Below are 27,183 nucleotides of genomic sequence, written 5' to 3'. Positions count from 1 at the left end.
GACTTGACCACCTGGGTAATGCGTGTTCCATTCATGGAAGTGATTGGTGTAATGTTGGGAAATCCACTTCTCTATATCCAGTTGCCCATTCCACATGTAGTGACCTCAGGCATTGTCATTACATCTCAGGCCAGGAACATATCTTGCCCAGAAGCTTGTTTCTGAGAGCACTAAATCTCCCACCTCCCCCAGCCCTGTCTATATACATGATCTAACATATGTCCACCAGCAGCCTTGAAGAGTAGCTGGCTGCCCACAGACCACCATCAACAGGTGGAGGTGGGCGAGGTGGAGAGGGTTCCTGCCCATTCTGCCCTCTATACTCTCCCCAATATCTGCACCTCCCCACAGCCCACCTGCAGAGCCTCATTACTTTAGGAACTGGTCACAGGGGAAGATGCAGAGGCTTTCCTGGATCGATTCCACTGAATGTGTTGATGAGGGTGGGCAGTGGCCAAGAGGGGAGAGGTCAGCTTGCCTGGAGCCCTGTCCCTAGGCCAAGACTTTGTGGTTTACGGCAGCTTGGACCTTGCTGAAGCACGTACCTAGAAAACAGCATCAAGGTCTTGCTTTGCACTGCTATGTTTCTGTTACAAGCAAGGTGGCAATGTGGAGAGCGCTGTCCCTGAAACTGGCTGGCCGGAGCCACAGAGCCACTGCATGGAGCAGATACTGTGGCTGCTGAGCCCAGAGGAGTTTCTGGCCAGCCCATCACAGGGAACCCAGAGTAGGGTCTGAGCCAGCCATGCCCTTAGACCTGTCCCAAGACAGGGGGCATCTTTCAGATGGATTTCTGCAGCACATTCTCTGTCCCCTTGGGAACAGCCTACAAGGAAGGAGGCCATCCCAGGTTGAGACAGGAGTGCTTTCACATTCATTCCCTGCCTGCCTTACCTGGTGGGGACCTTGTGCTTGGAGGGTCCTGCTTCTGCCAGCAGTACCTGTGGAGGACCCATGGCGGAAGTTGCTGCCAACAGGCCCTTCACTGTCAGGTCCACTCTGGGACTTTCTGCACTGGGACCCCTCTCTCTGTCTCCCTTGAGACTGGTTCTTCTTGTGACCTTGCCTTTCCATGGGCCCTGTAGAAGTGGAATTCAGGGACCTGATTAGCTACAGGCAGTGCTGAATAGGTCACAGTGTGTCTGCAGGGGCCCATGCTGTGTGAGATCATGGCAAGGGCACTGGCAGGGGTGGATGTGGAGCAGAGGTACCTGGAGGGGCCATCACACAGAGAAATCCATGTGTCACAGCCCTGGGTGAGCACTCCACCAGGCAAGGGAACACGGTGGCAGGGAGCAGCCTGGCTGCAGGGCAGGAATGTTTTGAAAACACAGCATGTTTTCTTACAGTTTGTAAAGTGCTCCTTGTATTTCTGTCTTACTTTCCCTCACTGCCCAACTGGAAACCACAGAACTTTAACAGGAAATGGTGTCCCTCAATCTTTCCTGGCCGTTTGCTTTTTCTCTTCTCTTCTCTTCTCTCTCATGTAACTACCACCAAAGAAGAAGAGAGAAATGAAAAGTTTGAGCTCGTGTTTGGATTGTTTTATAAGGTTGAATTGGACTACACTGTGCTGGGTTGAATGTGGTTGAGTTGGGTTTGGTTAGGTGAGGTTTTGGCTTAGTTTGTTTGTGTTCTTTTCTGGGGATGAGGATTACCCTGAGTGCCTTTCACAAGATGGAGCTGTGTGGTGGTGTTGAGATTTTAAGTCCTACAGGGGAACCACTCTTTTCTGCACCTCGAGAGTCTTGACCACACTTTCTTGCTGGCTTCCCATATCTTCCCCTTTGTTTGCCCACTCCAGCCCTTTTACTTCCCTTTCCCCTTCCATTTCCTCTTGCCCTTTCCTTTTTCTTTCATTTCAGACTCCAACAGTGGTGAAGGAAATTCAGACACAACCCTGGTCTTCCTCCAGACCAAAGGAGCCCTCAGAAGAGATGGGAAACCCCCAGAGCTGATGAGAACACAGTTACAAGAAGACCATGTTACAGTATAACTGACATAGGAAGAATCTTCCATAGATCATCCAGTTCAGCCCCTCCCTGCTTCTATAAGCTGGTTCCACTACAGTGCGTTTTTCAGGACTATGTCAAGTCATTTTCTAGATACCTCCAAAGATGGAGACTCCACAGCTTGTCAAAGCAACTTATTTCAGTGTTTGAACACCTTCTCAGTAAAATAAAATAATTCTGTTTATGTGGAATTGTCCTGTATTCCAATTTGTGCATACCTCTTCTTGTCCTTTCACTCTGCACCACTGACAAGAGTTTGTCTCTGTCTTCTTTAGTCCCTCCCAGCAGCTATTTATGCACATCGATAAGATTCCCATGAGCCTTCTCAGAAGTCTAAACAATCCTTGCACTCTTGGCCTCTGCTCATGTGACAGATGCAACAGTCCTTTTATTGTCTCCATGGACTTTCACTGGACTTGCTCCTGTTTGTCCATGTCTCTTTTGTACTGGGGTGCTTAGAAATTGAGACATACTCCACATGTGATCTCACCATTGTTGAGTAGAGCAGAATATCACCTCCTTTGACCTGTTGACAGCACTTTTCCTGATGCAACACTGAATACTGTTGGCCACTCACTGCAAAGTCATATTGTTGGCTCATCTTTAACTTGGACCCCCAGGTTGCTTTCTGTCAAGCTACTTTCCAGTTGATCAGCCCTTCCCATGTACTGGTGCATCAGGATCTTTGTCCTCTATACAGGACTGTTTTTCTCCTTATTGAAATACATGAGATTGCTGTCAAGCTACTTCTCTAGTCTGTCAAGGTCCTCCTAAATGACAGCATGACTGTCTTCTGTATTATAAAATCAAAGAATGGTTTGGGTCACAAGGAACCATCAAAGACCATCTAGTTCACCCCTGCTGCCGTGAGCAGAGACATCTTTCACTAGATCAGGTTATGCAAATCCCTGTCCAACCTGACTTTGAATACTTCCAGTGATGGGGCATGCACAGTTTCTCTGGACAACATGTCCCAGTGTCTCAAATCCTTCATCATAAAATATTTCTTCCTTCTGTCCAATATAACCTTACCCTCTTTCACTTAAAAACCATTGCCCCTTGTCCTGTCATTGCAAGTCTTGGTAAAGTCTGTCTCTGTCTTTCTTACAAGCCTCCTTTAAGTACTGAAAGGAAACAAGAAGATCTCCCTGGATCTTTCTCTTCTCCAGTCTGAACAAAGTAACTCCCAGGAGGAAGTTATGATGTTACTGGGCATGGAGGTGAGGTTGACTTGTTGGTAGTTTCCAGAGTCATCCTTATTACCCTTTTAAAAATGGGTGGAATATTTGCTTTTCTCCAGTCACTGAGAGCTTCACGTGCCTGCCATGGCTTTCCAAACAAGATTGAGAGTGGCTTAGGTACTGCATCTGCTAGGACCCACAGATGCATTTCATCACATCCTATGGACTTGTTCAGGTTCCTCAGGTGATCTTGAACCTGATCTTCCCTTACAGTGGGAGACACTTCGTTTCCCCAGTCCCTGTCTGTAGTTCATCCACTCTAGAGGTGTGGGAAGAGAGATTGCCAGTGAAGACTATGTCAGTTGTAACTAGTTCACCTGCCTTATTCATTGGGATGGCACCTTTTCTTTAATCTTCCTTTTCTGACCATTGTACCTGTGAAAGCTCTTCCTATTCTTCACATACCTTGTCAAATTCACCTCCAGCTGTGCCTTAGCTTTCCTGACCTCATCCCTACGTATCCAGGCAGCATTCCTATATTCTTCTCAGGATAGAAGTCCCTGGTTCCACTGTCTGTGCATTTTATTCTTACACTTTAATTCAACCAGCAGGTCCTTACTTATCCATGCTGGTCTCCTTGCTGGTCTCCTGCCTTCCTTGCCTTCTTTCTTAAACATGGAAATAGAAAGCTATTACACTATTCTTCACTATTCTTCCTTTTTTTTCTTTTTTTTTTTTCTTTTTTTTTTTCAGCTTCACGGTATCCCCTATAGTTCTTAGAAAGTGTGCTTACAGTATTACAGTATGGTAATTCTTTTGAAAGATGTTGTCTTTCTAATTCTAATTCCAGAAAGATCTCAAGCTTCTAAGTAGGTTTGCACAGCTGCCAGTTAGTTGGGATGACCATCGGAGCTGCAGGCTAAATGTGTGGGTGAGCAGAGCAGGCAGCAGTCCCATAACTGACCCCTCCTGCATGAACTGCCAACAGTGTTCCCAAGTGATGCCACTTCCCTATTTGCACACCCTGCTTGCTGGTGCTCCCTAGAAAACAATTATATACACCTTTCTGTGTCTTGAACTGGTATGGAGGACAAGCCAGCACTACCCAGCTGTCACCTGCTCCTCCGCTTTCAGAACACCTATTGCCTCCTCGCCTACCCCTCCCCAACACATAGCCCAAGAGTGCTGAGGGGCCAGCCACCCCTTGGCTACCTCACAAGTCTCATGTTCCTCTCAGCAAGATGCAACTGCTGCTAGCATAATGTCTGCCTTTTGAATGGTGTCACCCACTTCTCTAAGATTTGTATCACCTGTCCACTTGCTGGGGGTTCACTCTGCTCCATTGTCCAGGCCATTAATTTAAAATGTTAAACACTGTAGAATCCCATGGCAATCACCATTAGTACCTGGCCTCCAACTGGAGCTTGTGCCACTGATCAGAACCCTTTGGGCCTGGCACTTCAACCAGTTTTCAATCATCTCTCCATATGCTTATCTGGTTGACACTTCATCAGTTCTTCTGTGAGGCTATCAGGGGAGTGAGCTGCAAAAGTCTTGTTAAATTCGAGAAAACCAATATCACTTGCTCTCCCCTTGTCCCCAAGGTAGTAATCTTTTCGTTGAAGGCTTAGGTATACACATCACAAATGTGATGCTCAGCCATCATCCTACTTAGGGAGCAATAGGAGATTTCCTGGGTGCAGCCATGGGCAGCTCAGGCTCTTGTAGCTTTATTGCTGTCTATCAGGAATCTGAGACTATTTTTATGGCACAAGTCATCAACAGTCTGAGGCCACACCATGAGGATGTTTGTTTGCAATGGGGTTTCTTGGCATGGCACAAAGCCCCTCCAGACTCCGGCAGGAGCACAGACGGCACTGGACCTGCACACCCCCACAGCACCGAGGGTGAAAGCTTCAGAATGACCAGTAGGCAAAGACACAAACGTAATTAACTTGGCATGCTTTGGAAATGCACTTAAGCCAATCCTCCTTGACCTATTCATTCTCCTCCTCCTTCTACCTTCATCCTCCCTTTTCCCCCTTATCTTCCCTGCAATTCACTGTAGTGCCTTCTTTTACTGAACAATTAAATGATACTTGTCAGAGACATAGGCATTCCCTGAAACCTTCCAGGATGTGATGCAACAAGGAGTCAGCAGAATTACTTTGGCTTCAGTTCAGTTGTTGCAGACTGAACTGAGAATACTCAAAATGTCCATGGGATGGCAGCAAGAGAACATCCATGGAGTTTTCATTTTATTCTGTCTCAGCTGTTGACTCTCCGGATGCTCTTTCACCAGCTGCTCAGACTGACAAAGGAACCTTTCTTTCCAACCTTAACCAATGCCTTCTGAGGCCTGCTAAACCTGCACAGAAAGAGGGAAAATGCAACAGAGATATTAGGTGTGGGTAGTTGGGAGGGAAAAAGAGAGTTTGGATGGGTGGAATTGGATTGTACAGGGCATTTTATCATCACTGTTAAAAGGGCAAAATTCCTGACTGGACACAAAAAAATAAACCCACCCTACAAACACGTGATTTCTAGGACTGTATGAAAGTGCTCTCAATTCCTGTTTAAGCATGAAGTAACTAAAAATAAGACACATTAATTTATCTTGCAACTTATGGCCTGTGGGCCAAGGGAAACACAAAGAGGTAGACTCTGGCCTTCACTGTGCTGACACTCAAAACACCAGTCTAGGCAGTGGGGTCATATGTGGGGTTGGCTTAGTACAGAATTCACAAACTTCTACTCTGTCATTGGCAGTGCTACAAGAAGACGAAGTTACAAAGAGCGGGATTGTGATTGCGCATGCTCAGTTCCCTACTGGAATGCCTGCCCTAACCCCATCTTGCAGTCACACTGCCCACCTGAAAAACAGTGCTTTCCTCTTTTCTACTCTGTACTCAACCCCTGGAGTTTATTCCCAGGATTTCTCTGAGGTAATTTCCATGATTCTGTGCTTCTCCCCTGTGGGTATCCAAGTGTAGCCCTGGAAGTTCTCCCAAGCTTTGGCTCCCAGCAGACACCTTCCTATGACCCACATCTCAGCCCAAATGGGCTCTTGGTAGTCTACAAGGCCAGAGGCACACGACCAAGCCACTCTCTAGCTTGCCAAGGCCTGCCATCAGCCAGAAAGACTTTTCAAGTTCTGAGAGAACAGCATCCCCACTGCATCAACAAAATCAGAACCTGAAAAAAAAGGCCAAGGAGGAAGCAGGCAAATGTCCAGACATAGAGGACTCAGCCCAGTGGGACTTGTAGCATCCTTGAGATTAGTTACTGCCTGTAAATCACGTGTGTACAGCTACCCAAAGGAGCGGTGCTGTTGGAAACACTCTGACAGGGGCTGGACCCCTGTTAAGAAGACTTGGGAGCGTGAGGTATATCTGGTCTTCAGGGCCAGCTGTAAAGATTCAGGGCCCAGAAGTGGTCTGGTCTTCTGTTAAGGTCAGTCTGTTAGGGTCAGTCTGGCCTGAGCTGCAGCTCCCAGGTGCTGGGGAGCTCTGTGAGATCTTTGCTATTCATTGAACCTGTAAGAGAGGCACAAAGTACTCTCCCCGCAGTGTCACCCAGGGCAGAGTAGCATCGAAGGTTGAGGTAGAAGGAACATTTGCCATCAACTTCTGGAAGGAAGTGGGCTGAAAACTGTGGCAGACTAAGCAGACAAGGGGAGAAAGAGTAGGCATGCTGAGGAAAGCCTTGAGGCCGATGGGAATGCATTAAAGAAGTGACCCAACAGCAAGGCTGTGGAGGTGTGTCCATGCTGAGGAAAGCTCTGAGAGAGCTAAAATTTGAGGCCCCACTGAGATTTGAACTCAGATCGCTGGATTCAGAGTCCAGAGTGCTAGCCGTTATACCACAGGACCCGCTATTTTCTTTCTCCTGTGGCCATCTTGGTGCAGCCATATGGTCCTGTGTGAGCTTGGCACTCTCTCCAGCCCCCCTGCCATCACCAAGTAAAAACTCCCTTCCTCCAGGGCCACCAGGCACCCTCTACTCACAGGACCTTCCAAGAAAGTGGCAGAGCTCTTTGCACAAGCCTGGCATGTCCTCTGTTACAAGACTCAGGCTGCTAAGCCCTTGTCTTCTCCTCATAAGACCTGGTAATTCCATGACTCTTTTTCAGATGAAGTTTGCAAATAACAGTGAAGACATTGAGAAGTTAACTCAAAAGATTTATATTAACGTTCACATCTGAACATTTGTCATCACCCAGAATTTCAGTAACCTCATCCATCACTCATAAAGCCTAAAAGGCCCATGGCTCCATGTTCACAAAACACCTTGTGAATGGTGTCATGCTACACCATCAGGACAGGCATTCTTTTTAGGGAACCTTGGGAGAATGTTTTTAGAATCAAATGTGTGTCATCTTGACTCTTCTTGGTGCCCAGTACCCCTTCAAAGGAGAAAGGGGTACATGACCCCTGGCTTAAGACCATCTGCCCAACAAAATTGAGGATTAGGGATTAGGAGTGGGAGGCGCCAGTCACAATGGCATCTGGGAACTAAAATTATTTTTACACTCTGGTATAAGAAACTTTTTGTGTCTCCCACTATGCTCTTTTCCAATAAAGACGGGATGAATAAATGAAGACAACAGATGGAGACAGCTTGTCCGGGGTCTTCACTGCCAGCTTTCCCAGAGCCCTGGTTTTAAGACAAGCACATGCCTGGGGATTGTGGCTTTGCCCTGGAGATGTGATTGTTGCCAGGTCTGTATTTTGCTCCTGAGTGCAGTGTGTGGTATGGTCACTATGTGGGGGGAAGGGAAGGCTTAGTGCTGCTGAGCTCCTCCAGAGCCCTGCAAAGCTCAGGGCTCCTGGGTGCTGCACAAACCTTGATGGTGTTATGCCTTCCTACAGATGTAACAGGGATGAGAGAGGGGCAGGTTTTGCCCTTTGATCAGCCCAGTGATGCACCCAATGGCAGGTTGAGGTGCCTCATACTGACACATGATCCATGCTGATGCAACTGTGTATAAATGACACAGCTCACACTGCATCTTTGCAGACTCTGTGTAGGAACTCTTATGGACGTAGGACCATGTCCAAATCATTGCTCATTAAATCCCTATATTTAAGTGCAAATGTATATTTGATTTACCACAAGGGGTGCAACAAAAATTCCCCAGCAACAGACATTGCCTCACCACCTCCACACTGACTCCTTAAAACCATTTTCCAAGTATTCTTCCTCCAGAGTTAAAAGGGAACTAGATTTACTTTCAGTTCATGAAGAAAATGGTCATTTTTGCACACTGTTTGGCTTTCTTGGTCCTGCTTAAGCATTGGGCATCCCTTACTAGTGTTGGCAAAAAGCTTTAAACATACCTATTCTCCCAAAAAAACCTCTCTCCTGTCTCCCGCCACATCGCCCACTTATTTTTTTTTTGCCCCTCCTCGGTTGTCAGCGAGGCACCACCTTGGTTTTCTATAGCTCTCTCTCACTCTTACAAGCCATTACCTCTACACACCAATACCTGCATGGCAGTCAGTCTTTGTTCAAGGGTTGACAAAACCCCATGTCCCCCAGAAGATGGTGGTGTTGTGTGGCAGTCACAATCTTCCCTGCAGGAATATCCCTACCTAAGTGATCAAAGGAGGCTTGAAGACTTCCTCAGATAAATTAGAGAAGCAAAGCGGGTCTAAAAGCCCACCCCTACAACTACCACCATCCCTGGCTGTCTCTGCGCAGTTGCCTTCCCCTCTTCCCTGGAAGCAGACCAAACACCATCTGGGGAGTGAAACCATCCTTCCATGGCAGGATATGCCAGGAGCCTGTGTGAGGAGAAGACACTGGGATGTGCAGCCCTAGACCCTGTGGTGACAGCTGTCGAGGCCTCTGGAATCCTGCCACCTGTCCTGCTCAGTGGAGGTCCCAAATGCAGGGCTTGGAGTGAAACCTGGCCCTGGAGCCCCCAAGGAGCCGGGTGTCATTGCATGGGGCATGCGAGGAGCAGGGCAGAGAAGGCTGGAGCAAAGATGCCCAAAGATGCAGGTCTCAGCACTGCCACCCTGTCCCTCACCTTCACCAACAGTTTCTATCAGCTCACCTTGCCCAGAGCTCTCCTGTGACTACTTGCAGCATGTAAGATTGGTTACCACCCAGTCCAGCTTTGCCAGCCCTGCCCTGGAGCCACTGGGAGCCACCTCCACATCCAACCGTGTTGTGAAAGAGCAGCTGAAGGCATGGAGAGGACAGGTTCCTCTGACTCCCTGGCTACCTGCACAGTGTCAGGGAGCAGCAAGGGCAGGGCTGCACCAGGAGGGAGGACAAGGTGGGAGCTGTGCGGCAGTGCAACACAGCATGGGCTGGGCAAGGCCCTGCAATCTAGTGTGAAAAACATGGCCCCAACTGCTATACAACTTGGTTATAGGAGGGAACAGTGCCTAGGAGTAAGAGCTTTGACCTCAAGGTCAATGTGGTCTGAAAAGCCAAACGCAAACTCCTCTCAGTGGATGAGAACATCCCATACAGCACCTGTAGAGCCAAGTCGGGTGGTCAAAAATCAACTCCTAAAGAGGGGTTATAGGAAGGATATGTGGGGAAAAGGACAAAGCAGGGCGCTTGTGCTTGCCAGCCCTGGTGTGGGGGCACTGAGGTTTGCAGGGATAGCTGGATGCAGCCTGGTGATGGGTGCAGGGAAGAGGAGGGCAGGAGGCCTGAGCAGCAGCGCTGGTGTTGGCAGGTCCAGGCAGCGTCAGGCAAGGCTGGGGAGGTCCCTGCAGACCTGCTGGGGGGAGCAGAGTGGCGCAGCGGGAGCGTGCTGGGCCCATAACCCAGAGGTCGATGGATCGAAACCATCCTCTGCTACTTGATTTTGGCCTCGCTCCAGCCCCACCAGACACTGCCTCTGCCTTGCAGCGTCCACCAGCTGCTCCCTGCCCTCTGAACACCCAGGGCTGTCCTACACTCTCAGCAGAGGGGACTGTGGAGCAGCAGAGCTCAGAGTTCCCCCCAGCAGGCAGGGGATGTCCTGGGGACACCAGGCAGATAAGTTCCCAGCTTCTCACACACAACAGGGGACCTTCAGGGTTCTGCAGCTGGAGAGGAGGACAAGCCTGCTTTCCCCTAGTCTGGGAAACACCAATAGCAATTGTCTCCAGCACATGTGGCTTTCTCTGTCTCAGTCTATTTGCTGCACACAGCTGTTTTCAGGTGCCACCACAGCACTGACCCATCTGCAGTACTCTTGGCATCCGGAGCACCCATGCTGGAGTAGCTGGATATTCCTGAAGGAACTGCGAGCTGCTTCTTGTGAAGTGAATTTCTCTGACACTTTTCTTCCATTCTCTTGCATGCTTGCTTATTTTTGCTGTTCTGGTGTCATATCAGTGAATTCCACCCACCCTGGCACTGTTCCTGACTGGGGTCAAAGGCTTTGACATGGGAAAGAGTAGGTTCTCCCTCTTTCTTGCAGGGGTGCTGAACAACAGACAGAGGAGGAGACCAAACCACGATGAGTCTCCAGCTATGCTGCACAGAGTCTTTAATGAGAAGGAGGAATTGCAGTGGCACAGAACAGAGACCAAGAAACACATCTGCAGGGTAGGGGGGGAACACAGAGAATGGCCCATTTCCAGGCGCAACCAGCAGCAGCAGGTCGAGCTGTGGGTCAGTCCAAAAATCCCTGTCTGCTTGCTCCTGAGCCCAGCCTAGAGCCATCTCAGCAGGAAGAATACACTGGTCTCAGTGGGTGTTGTCCAAGTCGTACAGACCCTGATGCTGTACTAATCCTCATCTGGGATCCCTCGGAAAGAAAGTGGGAAGCACCGGGGGTGGAGAGTCTGCCCAGGAAAAGCAGCTGTGTCATGGCAGGGAACAAAGGACCAGAGTAGAGGCTGTTACCTGTGACCCTGCATTACAGAGACAGGACAGCACCTGCCTCTGTGCTACTATGATCACGCCCTGGTTGCACAGCAGAGCTTCAGGACACGGGGTTGTTCTGCTGGGATGCAGCAGCATGGCTGAGAATTTCCCCCTTGCCCCCTGGATTGGGCAACATGGAGGTGTGGAGGCAGAGCTGCCGTGGGCAGCAGGAGGAGCCGGGCTGTGTGGCTTTGACAAGGAGCATCTGAGCGGCTGCCAAACGCTCTGGCTCCCGGGGAAAGAAAAACCTCCTTGCGTTGGCCGGGAATCGAACCCGGGTCAACTGCTTGGAAGGCAGCTATGCTCACCACTATACCACCAACGCAGCTGGTTGCAGTTGTGTCTACTGCTGCTGCACTTCGCCCCTTTGAAGTACACTGCAAGGGACAGGGTGGCAGTACTGAGACCTGCAACTTTGGGCAGGTTTTTGCTCATTGCCTCTTCCATCCATAGACAAGAGCACACAGCAAACAGGCAGAGCAGACTAATGTAAAAGGAGGATGGAGGGGGCTGGGGTGCGGCTGTGGATGGAAGCATGGAGAGAGCAGCTGCAGCCTGCCTGCTGCAGGAGCTGTTGCTCAGGGGAGAGCAGTTGACTGCAGACCAAGAGGTCCCTGGCTCAGCTCCAGATTGCTCTTCTACTGCCCCTTTCCTTCTTCGTCAATGCTGCCAACTTCCCTGAGCTTCCATTTGGCCTGTGCTGCTAGCACCACCCTCACTGTCATGGCTGTGCGGAACAGACCACGCACCAGCAATGGGATTTTCTCTCCTTCTCTGGGCCCTCTCTGCATGGGCCCCCCAGCGCTTCACTTTCCTTTCAAGAACCCACCTAGGCAGGCCATCTGCAGCCCCTCCTCTACTGCTGCTCTGTTGGAGCAACTTGCATGCGTCTGAAAAAAAGCCATCTGGGAATTCTCCAGCTCTTTTCTATCCACCCATCAGGGTCTGTAATGGAAAGTGAGGGTATCCTGATGCCACAGCCACACCGCATCCTCTTTTGCACTTCTGTGTGTTTCCCAGAAGAGGAGGAAACAGGAGAAACCCACCCCTGCAACCATCTATTTTTGGACCAATATAGAAGGCTCCTAGGAAAGCTGCCTATGTGTACAAAGGCTGGGATGTGTCAGGCAGAATTCCCCCAGGATGCCAGGCACGACCTGTCACACCAGTCTGTCTTCGTGACACCTAAAGCCAGGAGCACTTTGTGAGTGCTGGCATGAGGTTCTGTGGAGAAGGAGGGCAGGTGCTGTAGGCAAGGGGGTATGACTGTCTCCCTGGGCAGCAGGTCCAGTGTGGAGCTGAGTCCCACAGCTGCAGAATGGTCAGTTGCTGGCAGCCCAAAAGGGAACTGCAGCCCGTAGTTGGCAGGATTCGAACCTGCGCGGGGAAACCCCAATGGATTTCTAGTCCATCGCCTTCACCACTCGGCCACAACTACCTGCTCCAGCCCTCTCTGCCCTGCTCCTCGCATGCCCCGTGCAATGACACCCGACTTCTTGGGAGCTTCATGGCCAGGCTTCGCTTCTAGCCCTGCATTTGGGACTCAGTGCTGAGGTGGTCCACGTAGCAGTGCCTGTCTGCACACAGAACACATGTGGGAGGTGGTTGCAGTTGAGAGAGTGACCAAGAGGAGAGGCTTGAGAAAGTGTCTGGTGGGGGCTGGCAGGTGGAGGGTGGTCAGCCTGCTCAATGGAGGAGCAGGACAGAGGCCAGGCTCTGATCTGGAGGAGCAGGAGGCTGACGATTCTCTCATCTGGAGGAGCAGGTGACAGAACAGCCCACAGGTGGTGTCATGGTGAGCAGAGCTGCCTTCCAAGCAGTTGACCCAGCTTTGAGCCTGGCCTATGCTGACAAATGTCTCTTCAGCCTGGCTGCAGGATGGGTGTCCTATGTGTTCTGCAGGCAGCCTCTTCTGCTTCAAACTAATCCCACCGCCTCCCTGCACTCTTGACACCGGGACTGGTATTTTCAGTATGCTGGGAAGACGCCAGGCTGGTACAGGAGCCAGGAGACAGGCATGTTTGGTCTGGCACAGAGCTGCACCTGCTGCTGTGATTGGTTGCACCTGGCAAGAAAAGCATCCTGCGGTGGTGGGGGACAGATGAAAATTGACAACGTCTAGGTGGTGGTCTAGGGACAGATGGTGCTTCATAAGCCCAGATATAAAACTGTAGAGTGTGGTTGGAGGACAAAGCTTCTCAAGTTTGGATTCCAGGCTTGCTTAAAGAAAAAAACCCAACTTCCTTTTCTGTGCTGTCAGTGTATGTGGGCTTGTGTTAGCACAGTATTTACCGACGCCAATTCTGGCATCTCCAATGCTACAAGAAGGTGGACTTACGAAGAGGGGATCATGATTGCGCATGCTATGTTCCCCACTGAAATGTCCAGTCTAACCCCACCTTGCAGTCACACTGCTTCTGTCTAGATCTGAAAAACAGTTCGTTTCTCTTTTACACTCCATACTCATCCCCTGGACTTTATTCCAAAACACAAATAAAAGGGAGAATTGAGATGACTGGTTTTCATACTAAGTTTGTAAACAGCAACTGAGAGGACAGAAAGTTAAGTCAAATATCTGTATGTTAATGTCAATCTGTATGTAACTATGAATCCACAACAAACAATTGGGAACTGGTCCAGCAGAGCTGTGCTCACCAGGTTACAGATTCATGTCTGAGTGTTTTCTGGGGGCCCTGGTATCAGTTCAGGGATCTCTTGCCACAATAGTGGTAAGATGAAGAGAGAAGCCATCACTCTTCCTTGCAGAGCAGATGACTATGTGAGGGAGGAGGAGAATAAATACCATGAGCCTCCAGCTATGAAAATGAAAAGGAGCAAAAGCAGTGGCACAGAACAAAGACCAAGAAACGCGTCTGCAGGGTTCAAGGGGACACAGAGAACAGCCCATTTGCCAGGAACAAGCTGCACACAAAGTGCTTGCCTTTCCCCATTCTGCCCCACCTGCTGGCAATCCCAGCCCAGCAAGAGCAGTGCCTGACTCCAGCACCCTCCCCCAGCACCAGGAGGTTCAGCAAAGCAGAAGAGAACGAGCCCTTTCTCCAGGAGCTCAGAGCAAAGCAGAGCCAGAGGAGGCACAGCGAGCCCGGACGTGCAGCCAGGAGCCGTGGGCACAGGTCCCTCCTGCCAGCTGGCGTGAGGACACCCAGCCCATCTGCAAGGCCTGGCCACACTCCTGCTGTGCAGTCCCCATCATTCTTCCTGCTCCAGAAGGGACGATGCAGCAGGTTCAGCAGTTCAGACGGCAGCGGGGGGGAGGCAGACACAGCCCTGACCCCCCCAGACCAAGGGAGCCCCCAGAAGAGATGGGAACCCCCCCAGTGCTGAGGGAGCTCCCAACAGCAGCTGACAGAGAGGATCCCACAACTGTGTTCTGAGGGAAAGAAGTGAGGATGGGGCCCGGCACGGTCACCACCACTGGGGCGGCCTCAATGGCCACCGTCGAGTCACCACAGCGAGCGACACAGGGCTCACTGCAGCTGCTTGCAAGTGGGGTTGGGCCGGAGGAACCACAAGGTGGTGGGATACAGGGTCTGAAGCAAGACATCTCTCGGTGAGGGAGGCAAAGCTGAAACAAAGAGCACAGAGACAACACAGAACCCCACCTTCAGTCTGTCTTTCTTGTCCTGCAGATACACTTTACTCCCCTCCATCTCCTTTTGGAGGTCCATGTCTAGAAAGGGCCTGAATTTGATCTTGCTGGCATGTACGACAAACATCACATCTCAGCTTAGGGCTAGGTTTGAACGCCTAGGACCAAAGAAGTGCCTAACTGATTGCTGATGTCACAAGGACCTTCTCATGCATTACCCAGTGCAAAAGCCCAGATGGAGGTTGATGCAACTATTCCAGCAGAAATAGGCTGCGTGGAACAAGTGGCTCAGAAATCAGCTCTTGAGAACACACAGTGTGCACAGAGCTGCCATGTCCCTCACTTGCTCTCTTAGTTGCATTGTTTAGAAGGGCTGAACCACTGTTGGGACAGGACCCAGCTCAGTGGATTTAAAGCCCCTGTGGAGAGCCTGATCATACCCCATCTCCAGAACAGGCAGTGCTGCATGGAAGGAGGCACTGGATGCACTTGGCCATTTGGTTAGAGACCACCTGTCTAAAGCAGAAATTCTGCTGAGCAGACCTCCCTGCAGCTGAGCCCCATTCATCCCCTTGTGCTTGAAAGAACCTCCCTCTTCCCAGCTCTCCCCAGCCAGCCCCATCAAAATGGAAAGAGGTGAGTAGTCAGCATGACAACAGTTCAGCCCACAGGGAGAGATGCAGCACACAGAGGCTTACCTCGTTCCTTGAGGAAATGGAGGCAAAAGAAGAGGATGTAGAGCCTGGATCAGCCAGGCTTTTATACTGTGTCCCAGAGCCCCGTGGGGCCACAAACATTCTTTACTCATGAAGCATCTGATCACCTAGTAGTTACTGCTTTCCAAAGATTTTTTTGGTGGTTATGCCCTCACCTCTTTCATCTGAAATTTCCTTTTCCATAGGGCTGTCCTCATTCCCATCACATCTCAGCCTGTACCCGTTTGTTGGAATTCCACTGACCCAGGTGCAGGACCTTACACTTGGCCTTCTTGGACTTCACGTCATTTGCACAACCATTCTCTCTATTCTTTCAAGGTCCCTCTGGATCGCATCCCTTCTCTCCGGTGTACCAAGCACATCACTCAGCTTGGTGTCATCCGCAAACTTCCTGTGGATCCCACTGTCCATGTCCCCGACAAACATGTCAAATAATACTGGTCCCAACACAAACCTCTGAGTGACATGACTCATCATGAGTCTCCAGCTGGACTTCAAGACATTGATGGCAACCCTTGAGTGTGACCATCCAGACGATTCCTTATACAGTGAGTGGTTCTCCTGTCAAATGCATGCCTCTCCATTATAGAATCAAGATGTTGTGTGGGACAGTACTAAATATTCCAGACAAGTAGATGACCTTAAACGCTCTTCCGGTGTCCACTGATGTTGAAATGTGGGTTTGGTATGGTGTTCTTTTGTGTGTTTGGTTTGCTCTTTTTTGGGGTGTGTTTTTGTTGTTGTTGTTTGTTTGTTTGTTTGTGGTTTTTTAAATAATATATATTTTTCTTAATTTTAATTTTTATTATTATTGGTACTTCGTTCTTTCAGCCATGCCTTTGGATTCTGTGAACTATGTATCGTGGCTAAAGCACACCATCTCCATGTCAGTTGTAGCCAGGTATCCCCTTTCACTCATCAGGGGAGTACAGTTTCTTTCATCTTCCCTTGTTGTCCTATGTACCTGAAGAAACCCATCTTGTAATTTTTCATGTCCCTCATGAAGATAGTGTCCTTGGCTTCCTGATCCCTACCTTGCAGTCCCGCGCTGTTTCCGTATATTCTCCCCAGAAGCGTATCCCTGCCTTCACTGCCTATGCATTTTAGTTTTGCCTCTTAGTTTGCCTAAGAGGTATTTGGCAGGCTGGCCTCCTGCTTCCCCTGCACAACTTCTTGCACACCGAGACTGAGCGTTCTAGCAGTCTAAGAAAAATGTCTTTCAATATCTGCCAGCTCTTGTTCACTTCTGTATCTCTGAGTGCAGTTTCCCAAGAGATCCCCTGCACAAGTGCCCCAAACAACTGAAATATTTCCTTCCTGACTCTACTTTTAGGGTCCTGACTCTACTTTTTACCCGTCCTGTATCTCTCAAGATGGAGAATCCCTCCAGGGCATTATTGCTGCAGCCTGGCCTAACTCCAGTCTCGACACCTTTGATAAGTTCTTCTACATTAGTACACAACAGATCAAGCAGTGCCTCTCCTCTGGATGAACTCTCCATCACCGGTAACAATAAGTTGTCCTCAATAGATTGAGTAGTTTCCTGGACTGCTTGCAGTTTGCTGTGCTGCTTTGGCACCAGATATCTGGGTGGCTGAAGTTCTCTATCAGGATGAGGGCCTTGTGAGTGTGATACTTTCTCCAGTGGGTCACCACAGACATACAGGAGAGAGCAGGAAGGTTCAAGTCTGCATAGACCCACTTCTCCAGAGATGTGGCAAAGCTCACTGGCAGAGAAGGATCATTGTGGGCTGGAGGGAAGTTGCTTGCAATCAGGACTGAGGACCACAAGGTCCTCAAATATGCTTATCAGGCTCTGCCACAGCCTGTTTATTCTTCCCATGAGCCCAGGGAACAAAGGCAGATTCATAATGATGAAGGGCAGACCAGGGGGTGAGGCAGGTCTCTTTCAAGTAACCTCTCCATGGGATCTTCACAGCTATGTCCCTTGATGACTGGCCCAGGCCTTCATGTTTCTTCCAACCAGGGGTCTGGGTTCAGCTTCGGAAGCGGAGAACCTGCTGGAAGCAAGCATATCACCACGTAAGAGGATGATCAAAGACATGCCCACGTTCATCCCTGAAAGAGATTCACATCCAAATTGGCCTGTTTTGCTCAGTAATTTCATCCCGGAGGCTAGAGGCCTGCATGGCCTTATTTTAAGGAGAGATGAAGGGCAAGGAACCAGAAGCTCATGGCCTTTTTTCTTGGTCACAGATGGGGTGACCCATTCCATACATTTCAGACTACAAAGGGATATTGGATCAGTCTCACAGAGCACCTGGGAGTCACCATGATGTGGAAGAGTTGGGAAAAACCCTGAGCTCCTGGCAAACGTGAGTCATCACGCTGTGGACTCCAGTGGACAAAGTACCCCAGCCTCAGGCATGTCAGAGATATCAGAGTCATAGCCTCATTCCTCTGAAAGTTCTGCTTTCCTCAAAGGCATTTCCACACCTTTTAGCATCATTCCTGAATCAACTGGTGCTCCTATGTGGTCTTGTTCTACTGCCGCCTCCCAAGACATTGCCATGCGTTTGCTGCTCAAGGGCTCTTGAGACTCCATGCTCTTCCAATTAATGATGGTTAGAAGGGACCTGAGGAGGTCCTCTTGGGCAATCTCCTGCTCTGAGCAGACAAAGCTTCCCACTTACCTCAGGAAGCTCTGGGCCTTGTCCTGTTGACTTCTGAACTCTGCCACCATTGGAGAAGTCACTGTCTCTAGGACAGCACGTCCAGGGCTGCACTGTGCCCCTTGAGGGCCACCAGGAGATGGCAGTGAGGGTGCCAGCATTGTTTAGCAGTTACAGAGAAAGGTCTGGGGAGCTGAGATGAATAGATTTTTTCATGTGGTCGGTAGAAAGACACCTCAGGGATGGCCACTTCTCTTTCTCCTTCTCAGTCTGGTTGTTTCATCCCACTTCTGAAACCCACCGATATCTCGGTTTGATCTGAATGAACCCAGAGACATGAATGTGCTCCATGAGGACCATGACTGCTGGGTGTGTGAATGCCACCTTATCCACATTTCACTTTCATGTCATTGAGTAGAAGCCCCTTCTGGGCAGAAGGTGTGACCAGAAGAAGAGGGAAAGTCTGTAGAAGCAGAACTTTCACCGTAAATCCTGGAAGGAGCCTTCACTCCTAATCCTGGTTTTTACTTCCCATCCACTGTCAGACCTCACCCCATAACCCTGGGATCTTCTGGAGAGGACTGCTGGCAAAGGACCAGTCAGAACGTGAGGGCTGGAGCACGTGGTGTGTAGGGTAAGGCTCACGCCACTAGGGTTGTGGAGTCTAGTGAAGATGAGCAAGGTGGGGAGCAGCACATGGATGTAACTGCAAAAGGATAGGAGGTCAGAAGCTGTCACTGAGGAATTTGGTCTGCTCGGAGTAGTTCATTGGAGCAGAGGACCTCCAGACACCCATTCCAACTCTTGTAATTCTCAGGTATGCTGAATCAAAGAATCATTTTGGTTGGAAGAGAGTCTCAGGATTATCAAGTCCAGCTGTTAACCTAACACTGTCACAGGAGTCCTTGAGCAGCCAGCAAAAGGTCATGCCTTGGAACACAGCAGCAGTTCAAGATCACATAGAACACCAGTGGTTTCATGAGGCCATGAGCTCTGGTATCGCTGGTGCACCTGAGGCCAGGACAACATGTTCACTAAAATTCACAGCAGGGTGGCTCACACTTTCCAGGAGTTCAGGGTTTTTCCCAGGTGCTCTTGGCGGCTGATCCAATGTCCCTTTGTAGTGTGAAATGCATGGAATGGGCCATGCCACTCCTGACTCAAGAAACATGGCCATGAGCATTTGGCTCCCTGCCCTGCACCTTTCCTCATAAGCAGGCCATGCAAGCCTTTGGGCTCTGGGATTCCCTTACAGAGCAAAACCTGGATGTGGTGGAGCCTGATGAGCATGACCAATGTCCTCGTGACTGTCATTCCAGACCACAAGGGACTTCCCTCCAGACCAAAACGGTTTTTCCTTGCTGTTAAGCTTTGCCACATCACTGCAGAGGTGCATCTGTTGTCCTGTATGAGACTGTACAATCTTGATGTTCTGCTTCAACTTACCCACAGTGTCCTCTGTGTCTACAATGACCTGTGGGGAGGAATGTCTCTAAGGGTTAAACGGTGTGTCTGCACTGAAAACACTGGGGAGTTGACTTGACGCTGAACTTCACCATGACTGGTGGTTGTGCTCGCCGCCAAGAAAGCAATGTGACAATCCATATCAGAAAAAACAAAACAAAACAAAACAACAACCAAAAAAATCTATGTGAGTACTAGCCTTAGACCTCAGAAGTAAGTTGCCTTATGAAGCTGGAACACAGATTAATTATTTTGGTGTTCAGCAGTATGAATCAGGAGCACATTTGGGATGAAAGGAGCAAGTAATTAACCACAAGTGAGGGCTCATAAAGCGACAGCTACTATAAGTTTAGATGCTTCATGAGCAAGGAATGTTTGATTCCCCGTCGGGCTCTGGGACACAGCATAAAAGCCTGTGCTGCTCCAGGCTCTGCATCCTCCTCTCTTGCCTCCCTTTCCTCCAGGAACGAGGTAAGCCTCTGTGCACTCCATCTCTCCCCATGGGCTGAACTGCTGTCACGGTGGCTACTCAGGTGGATCCTTGGGCTGTCTCATCTTGACCCTGCAATAGAACTGTTGAAGGGGTGTCAACTCTTTCCCTTTTCATGGGGCTAGTTAGGGAGAGCTGGGCAGAGGGAGGTTCTTTCAAGCACAAGGGGATGAATGGAGCTCAACTGCAGGGAAGTCTACTCAGTAGAATTTCAGCTTTACACAGATGGCTCTCCACAGGGGCTTTAAATCCACTCAGCTGGGTCCTGTCCCAAAAGTGGTTCAGCCATTCTGGACCATGCAACTCATAGAGGACAGTTAGGGGCCATTGCAGCTCTATAAACGCTGTGTTTTTAAGACCTGATTTCTGAGACTCTTGTTGCACGCAGCCTATTTGTGCTGAAATAGTTGCATCAGCCTTCATCTGGGCTATTGCACAGAAAAATGCATGAGGAGGTCCTTCTGGAATTGGCAAGCAGTTTGGTCTTGGGCATTCAAATCTAGCCCTAAGCTGAGATGTACATGTCAGCAAGATCTATTTCAGGTCCGTGTTCTGTCTCTGCTCTGTGTTTCAGCTTTGCCTCCCTCACCGAGAGATGTCTTGCTTCAGACCCTGTATCCCACCACCTTGTGGTTCCTCCGGCCCAACCCCACTTGCAAGCAGCTGCAGTGAGCCCTGTGTCGCCCGCTGTGGTGACTCGACGGTGGCCATCGAGGCCGCCCCAGTGGTGGTGACCGTGCCGGGCCCCATCCTCACTTCTTTCCCTCAGAACACAGTTGTGGGATCCTCTCTGTCAGCTGCTGTTGGGAGCTCCCTCAGCACTGGGGGGGTTCCCATCTCTTCTGGGGGCTCCCTTGGTCTGGGGGGGTCAGGGCTGTGTCTGCCTCCCCCCCGCTGCCGTCTGAACTGCTGAACCTGCTGCATCGTCCCTTCTGGAGCAGGAAGAATGATGGGGACGGCACAGCAGGAGCGTGGCCAGGCCTTGCAGATGGGCTGGGTGTCCTCACGCCAGCTGGCAGGAGGGACCTGTGCCCACGGCTCCTGGCTGCACGTCCGGGCTCACTGTGCCTCCTCTGGCTCTGCTTTGCTCTGAGCTCCTGGAGAAAGGGCTCGTTCTCTTCTGCTTTGCTGAACCTCCTGGTGCTGGGGGAGGGTGCTGGAGTCAGGCACTGCTCTTGCTGGGCTGGGATGGCCAGCAGGTGGAGCAGAATGGGGAAAGACAAGCACTTTGTGTTTCCAGCTTGTCCTTGGGAAATGGGCTGTTCTCTGTGTCTCCCTGAACCCTGCAGATGTGTTTCTTGGTCTTTGTTCTGTGCCACTGCATGTGTTCCTTCTCATTAAAGACTTTGTGCAGCATAGCTGGAGGCTCATGGTGTTTCTTCTCCTTCTCCCTCCAATAGCCATCTGCTCTGACAGGAAGAATACTGGCTTCTCTCTTCATCTTACCACTTTTGTGGCAAGAGATCCTTTAACCAGAGTCCTCAGAAAACCCTCAGACATTGAGCTTCAGTCTGTAACCTGGTGATCACGGCTCTGTGGGACTAGCTCCCGAATCTTTCGTTGTGGATTAATAGTTACATACAGATTGACATTAACATACAGATATTTGACTTAACTTTTCCATCCTCTCAATCAATGTTCACAAACTTTGTATGAAAACTAGTCATGGCAATTCTCTGTTTCATTGGTGTTTTGGAATATACTGAGGGGATGACTATGGAGTGTAAAAGAGAAAAGAATTGTTTTTCAGATCCAGACAGAAGCAATGTGACTGCAAGTCACCTTACTGTAGCATTGGAGATGCCAGAGTTGGCATCTGTAAATACTGTGCTAACACAAACCCACTTACACTGACAGCACTAGAAAAGACAACCTGCAACCTGCACAGCAAGTGTCATACTCTTTGTTCAAGAGCTGATACCTCCCTATGTCCCTGAGAGGCTGGAGGTGAGGCCTGGAAGTCACTATCTTCCCTGCAGGAATGTCCACGCTCTGGTGATCAAAGGAGGCTTGGAGTCCCCCTCAGGTAAATTAGAGAAGCAAAGCAGTGTCTAAAAGCCCACCCCCACAACTACCACCATCCCTGTCTGTCTCTGCGCAGTTGCCTTCCCCTCTTCCCTGGAAGCAGACCAAACACCATCTGGGGAGTGAAACCATCCTTCCATGGCAGGATATGCCAGGAGCCTGTGTGAGGAGAAGACACTGGGATGTGCAGCCCTAGCCCCTGTGGTGACAGGTGTCAGGGCCTCTGGAAGCCTGCCACCTGTCCTGCTCAGTGGAGGTCCCAAATGCAGGGCTTGGAGTGAAACCTGGCCCTGGAGCCCCCAGGGAGCCGGGTGTCATTGCACGGGGCATGCGAGGAGCAGCAGGGCAGAGAGGGCTGGAGCAGGTAGTTGTGGCCGAGTGGTGAAGGCGATGGACTAGAAATCCATTGGGGTTTCCCCGCGCAGGTTCGAATCCTGCCAACTACGGGCTGCAGTTCCCTTTTGGGCTGCCGGCAACTGGCCATTCTGCAGCTGTGGGACTCAGCTCCACACTGGACCTGCTGCCCAGGGAGACAGTCATACTCCCTTGCCTACAGCACCTGTCCTCCTTCTCCACAGAACCTCCAGGATGAAGGGGAAATCCTGCTCCCATTGCCAAGCTAGGCAAGCTGGGGGAACGGAAAAGGCCAGTGCTGGGATTGCCAGCAGGTGGAGCAGAATGGGGAAAGACAAGCACTTTTTGTTTCCAGCTTGTCCTTGGGAAATGGACTGTTCTGTGTGTTCCCTTGAACCCTGCAGATGTGTTTCTTGGTCTTTGTTCTGTGCCACTGCATTTGCTCCTTTTCATTAAAGACTTTGTGCAGCATAGCTGGAGACTCATGGTGGTTTGTTCTTCTCCTCCCTCATATATTCATCTGCTCTGCAAGGAAGAGCGATGGCTTCTCTCCTGATCTTACCACTATTTGTGAAAAGAACGTCCCTGGCTTGTTACCACAGCACCAAAAATAAGCAAAGGCAGGTAAGAGATAAAACAAAAAACCTCCAGGAAATGAAATGTGAGCCTTTAACCTTTTTTATCAAGCCTTGTGATCTCTCTCAGGGTCAGTCTTGACTCTGGCCTCTGAAAACATTCAAGAGCTGATCTCATGTCTTCTGCTAGTGTACCCAGCACATCTTGTATATGTTCTCAGAAAGCAGCAACTTATCACAGACTGGTCTGAGTACCTCCTGGCAGAGAACATAAGCCCGTTGATTAACTGGGCTGAGATGACAATGCTTCCTGACGTAACAGCAAAAAATGGACATGTGTGTTCAGATGAATTGTACAAGGCATCTTCAGAATTAGGTGAGGAGAAGTTGCCTTTCTGAGCCTGAATCTCAGCTTGAGTCCTGGCATCTGGAAGTCAGGTTTATCCCTCCTTTACTTTTGCTGACGTACCTTGCTAGTCACTGATGTTTTGGAGGAAAAAGGCACATAAGGTGCTCAGCAGCTAACCAAGGCCTCCTGCACGCAAGCAGGTACCCAAGAACAAAGGAATATCCTGTGTGTCTGTTTAGTTTTCCAGATGATGCATTTCTGTCCTCAGTGCTGCTCCAGCAAACTCCCTCATCAGTCATTGCTTCTCCAGGTACATGAGTATTGTGGAAGGTGCACGTCTTCCCCTGACTGAACGTTGTGGGAAATACTCCTGGAAACTAGGCCAAGGGACATGGAAAGCAAAGAGGTGACTGGTGATAGCCCACATGGCTTCCCCAAGGGCAAATAATGACAGACATACTGAGTGAACATGTATGGTGGGGTATCAACATTGGTGGATAAGGGAAGAGTGAACAATGTAATTTATTTGTGTGCATTTAATACCGTCTAACACAGCATCCTGTTCTCTGAAGTGGAAAAACATGGATTTGAGATGTAGACCACTCGTTGTATAAGGAATTGGCAGGACGGTCACACTCACAGAGTTGTGGTCAATATCTTGAGGTCTCGGTGGAGATCAGTGATGAATGGTGTACCTTGAGGGTCCATGTTGGAATCAGTATATTTTAACATCTTTGTTGGGGACATGGACAGTGGGAATGAGTGCACCCTCAAGTGAGATCGCAGGTGACGCCAATCTGAGTGATGCCATGCAGAGGGACCTTCACAGGCTAGAGTGGTGGGATGTACAAAGAACATTAAGTTCAACAAGGCCAAGTGCAAGCTCCTGCACCCGGGTCAGGGCAATCCCAAACATGGATACGGGCTGGGCCACGATGCGTTTGGGGCAGCCCTGAAGAGGAGGACTTAGTAGTGCTGGTGGATGAAAAAAACTGGACACAAGCTGCCATTGTGTTCTTGATGTCCAGAAAGCCAGTTGTATCGTGGGCTGTGTCAGCAGCAGTGTGACCAGAAGGTCAATGGAGGTGATTGTCCCTCTCTACTCCACTTTCTCCACTTTTGTGAGACCCCACCTTGAGTTACAGACCTACTTGAGTGGCTCCAGAGGAGAACAAAAAGATTATCAGGGGCCTAGAGCAGTTCTGCTATGAGTAGAGGTTGAGAGATTAATGGCTGAGGAGAGGATATGAGGAGAAAGAGACGCGTGGAGAGGCGAGGATTTAAATTTGAGAAGGACTGTGGGATCTAATATGCTACCCTATAACTACCACCAGCCGTGGTTGTCTCCACAAAGTTGCCTACCCCTCTTCCCTGGAAGCAGCCAAGATGCCATCTGGGATGTGAAATCAGCATGTTCATGGTGATACAGAAAACTCAGCAAAATACTCCATAACACTGTTTTAAAGTGTTAAAAATGAGGTATGTTTATTGCAGTGCACCCGATGCTCCAAGGATCATTCCTCTAATCGAGCTCGCATGCAGGACTCACACCTCTTGGTATTAATTGCACATATTAATTGCATATTTATTTGTTTCTACTGCTAAGCTAATGCATTAAACGTAGATTATTTACATAATCAAGCCGTATGTCGGAAGTCCTTTTTTGGTATCCGAGGGTCTTCATCTGGGGTCTCTAGTGGCCCCCAGTGGTCTTCGCATCCTGGTACCCCTTAAATTACACATGTCCACTTTTTGACCCAATTTCTTGAACACACACACACACACACACACACACGCACACACACACGTCATTTTGTTCTGCTACACAGAAAAAAACACGTAGCTCTTCTTCATCTAGTGGAACATTCCACTTGCTCACGTTGCAAACCAAGAGCTTTACCTCATGTCCACTCTCTACAGCTACTCAATACTCTTTTAAGTTCCTGTTACATTATACCTGGACTTGTTACATTAGGCCTAGAGTTGTTACATTATGCCAAGCTGGGTTTCCAAAAGACGTTTGTTCCTTTTGTCAATGGCAGGATATGCCAGAAGATACTGGGGTGTGCAGCCCTAGCCCCTGTGGTGACAGGTGTCAGGGCCTCTGGAAACCTGCCACCTGTCCTGCTCGGTGGAGGTCCCAAACGCAGGGGTTGGAGTGAAAACTGGCCCTGGAGCCCCCAGGGAGCCGGGTGTCATTGCACGGGGCATGCGAGGAGCAGCAGGGCAGAGAGGGCTGGAGCAGGTAGTTGTGGCCGAGTGGTGAAGGCGATGGACTAGAAATCCATTGGGGTTTCCCCGCGCAGGTTCGAATCCTGCCAACTACGGGCTGCAGTTCCCTTTTGGGCTGCCGGCAACTGGCCATTCTGCAGCTGTGGGACTCAGCTCCACACTGGACCTGCTGCCCAGGGAGACAGTCATACTCCCTTGCCTACAGCTCCTGTCCTCCTTCTCCACAGAACCTCCAGGATGAAGGGGAAATCCTGCTCCCATTGCTAAGCTAGGCAAGCTGGGGGAAGGGAAAGGGCCAGTGCTGAGCAGGAGCCATGAAAAGGGCTCCACTGTTGTGGGTTCTTCAACAGAACCTTACAGGCTCATCTCACCTGACATCCCCAGCAGCACAGCCCCACCAGTTGGCTTCCCTACACCTGAAACTACAGCAGCTCATCTACAAAGAGAGCCTGCACACCATGGCCCTCATTGCTTTTAAAGAAGAGAAGACACCTCATGGTTCTGAGATCATGCCAGCACTCACAAAGTGCTCCTGGCTTTAGGTGTCATGAAGACAGACTGGTGTGACCAGGTTTTACCTGGCGGAATCCTGGGGGAATTCTGCCTGACACATCTCAGCCTTTGCACACATAAGCAGCTTTCCTAGGAGCTTTCCATGTTGGCCCAAAGATGAGATGGGGAGTGGGGGTGGGTTTCTCTTGTCTCCTCCTCTTCTGGGAAACACACAGAAGTGCAAAAGAGGATGCGGTGTGGCTGTGGCATCAGGATACCCTCACTTTCCATTACAGACCCTGATGTGTAGATAAAAAAGAGCTGGAGAATTCCCAGATGGCTTCTTTCAGACTCATGCAAGCTCCTACCAACAGAGCAGCAGTAGTGGAGGGGCTGCAGATGGCCTGCCTGGGTGGGTTCTTGAAAGGAAAGTGAAACCCTGAGAGGCCCATGCAGAGAGGGCCCAGAGAAGGAGAGAAAACCCCATTGCTGGTGCGTGGTCTGTTCCGCACAGCCATGACAGTGAGGGTGGTGGAAGCAGCACGGGCCAAATGGAAGCTCAGGGAAGTTGGCAGCATTGATGAAGAAGGAAAGGGGCAGTAGAAGAGCAATCTGGAGCTGAGCCAGGGACCTCTTGGTCTGCAGTCAACTGCTCTCCCCTGAGCAACAGCTCCTGCAGCAGGCAGGCTGCAGCTGCTCTCTCCATGCTCCCATCCACAGCCGCACCCCAGCCCTCTCCATCCTGCTTTTACATTAGTCTGCTCTACCTGGTTGCTGTGTGCTCTTGTCTATGGATGGAAGCGGTAATGATCAAAAACATGCCCAAAAGTTGCAGGTGTCAGCACTGCCACCCTGTCCCTCATCCTCCCCAACAGGTTCTACCAATTCACCCTTCCCAGAGCATTCCTGGGACACCTTGCAGAATCTAAGACTGGCTACCACCCAGTCCAGCTTTGCCAGCCCTGCCCTGGTGTGACTGGGAGCCACCTCCACATCCAACCGTGTTGTGAAAGAGCAGCTGAAGGCATGGAGAGGACAGGTTCCTCTGACTCCCTGGCTACCTGCACAGTGTCAGGGAGCAGCAAGGGCAGGGCTGCACCAGGAGGGAGGACAAGGTGGGAGCTGTGTGACAGTGCAACACGGCATGGGCCGGGCAAGGCCCTGAAAGCCAG

Source organism: Nesoenas mayeri (genome assembly GCF_963082525.1).
Source record: "Nesoenas mayeri genome assembly, chromosome: 11".
NCBI lineage: Eukaryota > Metazoa > Chordata > Aves > Columbiformes > Columbidae > Nesoenas > Nesoenas mayeri.
The sequence above is the reverse complement of the archived record's forward strand: the minus strand, read 5'-3'. Positions refer to the sequence as shown.